Here is a 4,732-nt window from a genome sequence, read left to right as displayed (position 1 = left end):
CGGGGTCTGTGTGAAACCTGGGCTGGGATTGAGGCCTCCCTGGACCAGCTAACGCACAGACAACTAATATGATCGGTGCCAGTTGTGCCAGCCGCCCAGACCTTGACCCTTGGCCGACCCGCAGTGAGACAGTCCCTCCCCACACAGCCCAGCGTCTGAACAGATGCTGCCAGAACTGCATCATGGATTGGGGTGCCCCCTTCCCGTTCATCAGCTCTGTGGAGCCGGGGCAGCCTTTTCGCTCTGCATTCGTGCAGCATCTAGCGCGAGTCGGGCCCAGTGCCTGACTGGGACGCCAAGGCCCGGGACAGTAGCGGGAACTGATTTCCAGGTTCCTTGGCCAGGTTTGAAAATCCCCATCTAGGCAGGAAACTGAGGCACAGAGAGATTCAGTAGTTTGTATTTGCAAAGAAGTTAAGAGTCTAATTCCAACTGGCTTTCAGTGCAATTTGGGGAGCCTTATTCCCTTAGGCTCCTTTGAAATTCCTAGTCTAAGTGATTTACTTGCAGTCTCTGGTAATGGTGGGCTTTGACCCTAGGTTTCTTCAGTGGCAGTCCCATGTTTCAACCACCCGGCTGCATGCTACTTTAGACAGCTGCTCCTAGGGTGTTGTTTCCCAATGTGATCATTCCCCCCATCCCTCACCCCCAGAGGAATTGATTGATGGCCTGTACCACTTCCGGGATCGCTACTTTGAAAGCCACGGCGTGGAGGACGCCAGGAGAAAGTCGCAGGACGTGTGGGAGGAAATGCAGCAGATGCTCCAGCAGATGGGCGAGATAGAGACCGGTAACTGGGTGCAGGAGGGAAATGCAAAACCCCTGCCCTAGATGGGGGGAAAGGATTTGACATCCTGTTCTCCACCCCCACACGCCGGCCAGCCCCGGGGAGGGAATTGGGGCTGGTGCCCCCTAGTGGGGAAAGGCCCAGGGCCCCATTTCTCACCCCCCTGAACCAGCTGGTCCCCCATGCCCTGGGGCTGGAAGGGACCCGTGCCCAAGCTGTGCCCTCCCTTTGCGGCTCTGTCTCTCCAGGCTGTTCCCAGGAGCGGGCCCGGGCACTGATGCTGAAGGGTCCTGGAGAAGAGCGCCCCCTGCAGCCGACAGAAGACAGGGCACTAACTACCACCTGGCCATAGGCGCTCAGGACCTGCTGGTGAGCATGGCCCGGTCCTCCCTGCTGCCTGCTTAGTGCTGGCGGGGTTTATAGGTTCGGGCCTGCAGGAGGAGGGATGTGGGAAGACACCAGAGATAGCGGGGGGGCATCGGGGCCTTTGTCGCAGCACACTGGGGGCAAGGTGTCTAGCCAACTCCCTGCTTATGGGAAGAGGTGGAAGTGCCTTTAAATTGAGGGAGGGGGATCGCTATTTCCTCTCCGATAGCTACCTACACGTTCAGGAAAGCAGAAGCCCGTTAGCGGCGCATGAGTGCCCAGCAAGGAAAGAGTTAATTTTGACACGCTTGCTGGGAGACTAGACCACCTCTCAGTCTTCTGTAACAAGCGGGGTGCAACACTCTGGCTTCTCAGGTTTTTTTACAGCTGCCTAGGGGATCTGGGCGCCTGCTAAATTTGGGAACCCAGAGCCCTTAGGCAGGTTTAACAACCTCAGCCCACAAAATGGAAATCGCCATCAGTAGGATCCAGAGTGAACAGTGGCATTTGCCCTGCCTCTGAGATGGGCTGGGAAACTTCAGCCATCAGTAGGGTTCAGAGTTAACCCCCTTTCTGACTGACTTCTCCTGTCTCCACCATACAACAAGAGTTTCTCCTTCCCTAGGATCTTCATGGAGACCTCATGCCTGCTGGTTGTGAAGGCCACTGTGGCATACCAACCCATCCACGCCCCTTCTATCTGCACCTCTTCCCTACCATGTGTCTCCACAGCCTGGCTCTCTGTGTATAGACACCAGGTCTGACCTGGGGCCCGCTCTCTGTGTATAGACGGTGGTTCTGGGCCGGGGCCCAGCTCTCTATCTATATAAAGCGGTGGCAAATTTATTTTGGAAGGTTTGTTTTGTTTTATAATTTTTTATGTTTGTTTTTTTTTCCGTTGTTTTCTAATGAATAAAATCCATCATCGATGTGCTTCAGGGCTGGGGAGGCGTGTCTGTCTCTCTGTCCCCTTCCACTGTCGTCTGTCTGTCAGTCTCCTTAACCCCCTGTTGGCGATGTGTTGGTTGTTTTGGGAAGGTAAAGGATGAGGCTACAGCAGCCCAGCGTGTGGCTGCCCGACAGGCGCCGAGGGACATCTGCCCGGATGGATGAGGAGGCCAGGGCAGATCCACAGAGAGATTCACCGATGACCAGAAGTCCAAGGTTGAGGGTCTGTCTGCCCGGCTATTGGACACCCGCGGCTGCCCCAGTGCCAGTCAGATTGGGCTGCGGGGCTGTTTCACTGCTGTGTAGACATCTGGCCTCAGCTGCCGCCTAAGTTGGAGGGTCCCTGCATTGTGGCTGCTTCGGTCCTGGCCCAGCTTAAGGCCAGGCAGGATTCCCAGCCCAGCGGGCGTGCTCAGAGCGTGCTGCGGCGCGCACGTCTCCGGTTCAGGTCCTCCCTCTGCCTGATGTGGGGCCATCTCACCCACGCTAAGGCCCTGCCCACCAGGCAACACGGGAGGGGGGTTTCTCCTCTAGGTCTTTCTCGGCCTCCCGTGGAAGCTGCTCCAGTCATGTCAAATAAGCTGTGGGTCAGTGGTCGGGGCACCCAGCCAGGAGGGGGAAAACCAGGCACAAGTCCCTGTGTTGACGACTGCTTCAGAAACAGAGCCAGTCCTCCCCTGCACCACCCACTGCCCTGTGTCATAGGAGACGTGGGGACAAGTCTCCCCCCATCATGCAGAGGAGGGCTTGAACCGGGAGAGATTCTGCACCTTCTCCCAGGGCGCTCTGACCCATGGGCCCCTCTCACGGGGCTGTGGGTAGCACTGGGCAGCGGGACAGCTAAGCAGCTGGTGTTGCACGGCCGAGTCTAGCCCCGTGTTTCTCCTGCCATGGGAACAAGGGGCAGTGGGGCTCACAGGAAAGAGATAGGGGGCCTGGGAACTTTTCCAGCAATTTTCCCCCCTGGGCTGGCATGTGCTGGGTTTCTACCCCATTGAGTGCATAGCTCAGATGGGGAATGGGAAGCTCCCTGCCCTGGAGGACAGTAGCTGACCCTTCATTTCGGGATCTTCATCTCTCATACCTGAGTGTGGGGTGTGGTCCCAAGGCCCCCACCTTGTGCTGGATCCTGGTGGACTAGCCCCCGGGGCGGCAGTGACGCCCACCTGCTCTCTGCAGTGGGTCTTGTGTAACGAGTGGGGTGGTTCTCAGCAGGGCAGGGCTCTATGTGAACCTGAGGCTAAATAGCTCTGCACATCGCCACAGACCAAGAGCTGAATGAACCCTGGAGACTCAGCTCCTCTCTCTGCCCAGGCCCCTCACTCCTGACCCCCAGATCCACCCCGCTCCTCGCCCTGGGATGTGCGCCCAGCTCCCTTAGGAGATGAGATAACTTTTAATGGCCTAGCTCCAACTTTTCAAGCAGGAACCAGCGGCAAACTCCGCTCAGCTGTTTAATTGGCTCTGCCAACCGCCCAAGTTATCAATATGCAGAGAGAAATGTTGAGACATCAAAACAAGGCAGATCCACCGGGGATTTGCAGTCTGGTCTGTACGATTTGTTAAGTGTCTCTAACTCCCCTGAAAAATAGTGGAGAAACACCTCGCAGAGGTGGACAGCTTCTGTTAATACCTAGAATTTACACAGCGGCTGTGAGGTCTAGTGGTCAGAGGGTTGGACCGGAAGCCAGAACTCTGGGATTCTTTTACCAGCTCTCAGAGGGCAGTGGGATGCAGTGGGTAAGAGCAGGGTGGGCTGGGGGTAGTCCAGGCTCCTGGGTTGTATCCAGAGCTGGGAGGGGAGTGGGAAAGTGGCATCTACTGGGGTTGGGATTCCTGAGTTGAGCTCTCGATTCCTGAGTTGAGTTTAAATCAAGAAGGGCCCAGCAGATCATCTAGTCTCAACACCTGTAGATTTCATGTCACCACCTAGCAACTGAAGTTAGACCAAGAGGTTACAAATCTCAGGAAGTTCAACTATCATGTGCCACAGGCGGAGAATAGGAGGGAATGATGTACACCATCTGTAAGGACCCCGTGGTGCCAGGGAAATGATTAAAGGAGAAACACCCAGCTAATCCTAGCAACTGACTGGTACCCACATAGAATCATAGAAGATGTGGGTTGGAAGGGACGTCAGGAGGTATCTAGTCCAACCTCCTGCTCAAAGCAGGACCAGCCACAACAAAATCATTCCAGCCAGGGCTTTGTCAAGCCGAGCCCTAAAAACCTCTACGGATGGAGATTCCACCACCTCCCTAGGTAACCCATTCCAGTGCTTCACCACCCTCCTAGTGAAAGAGATTTTCCTAATATCCAACCTAGATCTCCCCACTGCAATTGATACCGTTGCTCCTTGTTCTGTCATTTATCACCACCGAGAACAGCCTAGCTTCATCCTCCCTGGGCCCTATTTCAGGTAGTAAAAGGCTGCTATCAAATCCCCCCTCATTCTTCTCTTTTGCAGACTAAACAAGCCTAGTTCCCTCAGCCTCTCCTCAGAAGTCCTGTGCTCCAGCCCCCTAATCATTTTTGTTGCCCTCCACTGGAGTCTCTCCAACTTTTCCACATCCTTTTTGTAGTGGGGGATCCAAAACTGGACACAGTACTCCAAATGCAGCCTCACCAATG

General features: G+C 55.4%; 1 long non-coding RNA gene across 1 annotated transcript; it reads left to right on the top strand.

The window, feature by feature from the left end:
• The first annotated feature begins 667 nt into the window (after window positions 1-667).
• On the top strand, window positions 668-2,089 carry LOC137161892 (uncharacterized). Its single transcript, XR_010922205.1, has 3 exons — window positions 668-790; window positions 1,036-1,156; window positions 1,779-2,089. It is a non-coding gene; the product is annotated as an uncharacterized lncRNA (long non-coding RNA).
• The last annotated feature ends 2,643 nt before the right edge of the window (window positions 2,090-4,732 follow it).

The sequence above is a fragment of the Emydura macquarii genome, unplaced genomic scaffold (assembly GCF_026122565.2).
Source record: "Emydura macquarii macquarii isolate MOO-44397 ecotype Brisbane River unplaced genomic scaffold, CSIRO-AGI_Emac_v2 contig_2403, whole genome shotgun sequence".
NCBI classification, from domain to species: Eukaryota; Metazoa; Chordata; order Testudines; family Chelidae; genus Emydura; species Emydura macquarii.
The sequence above is the reverse complement of the archived record's forward strand: the minus strand, read 5'-3'. Positions and strand labels throughout refer to the sequence as shown.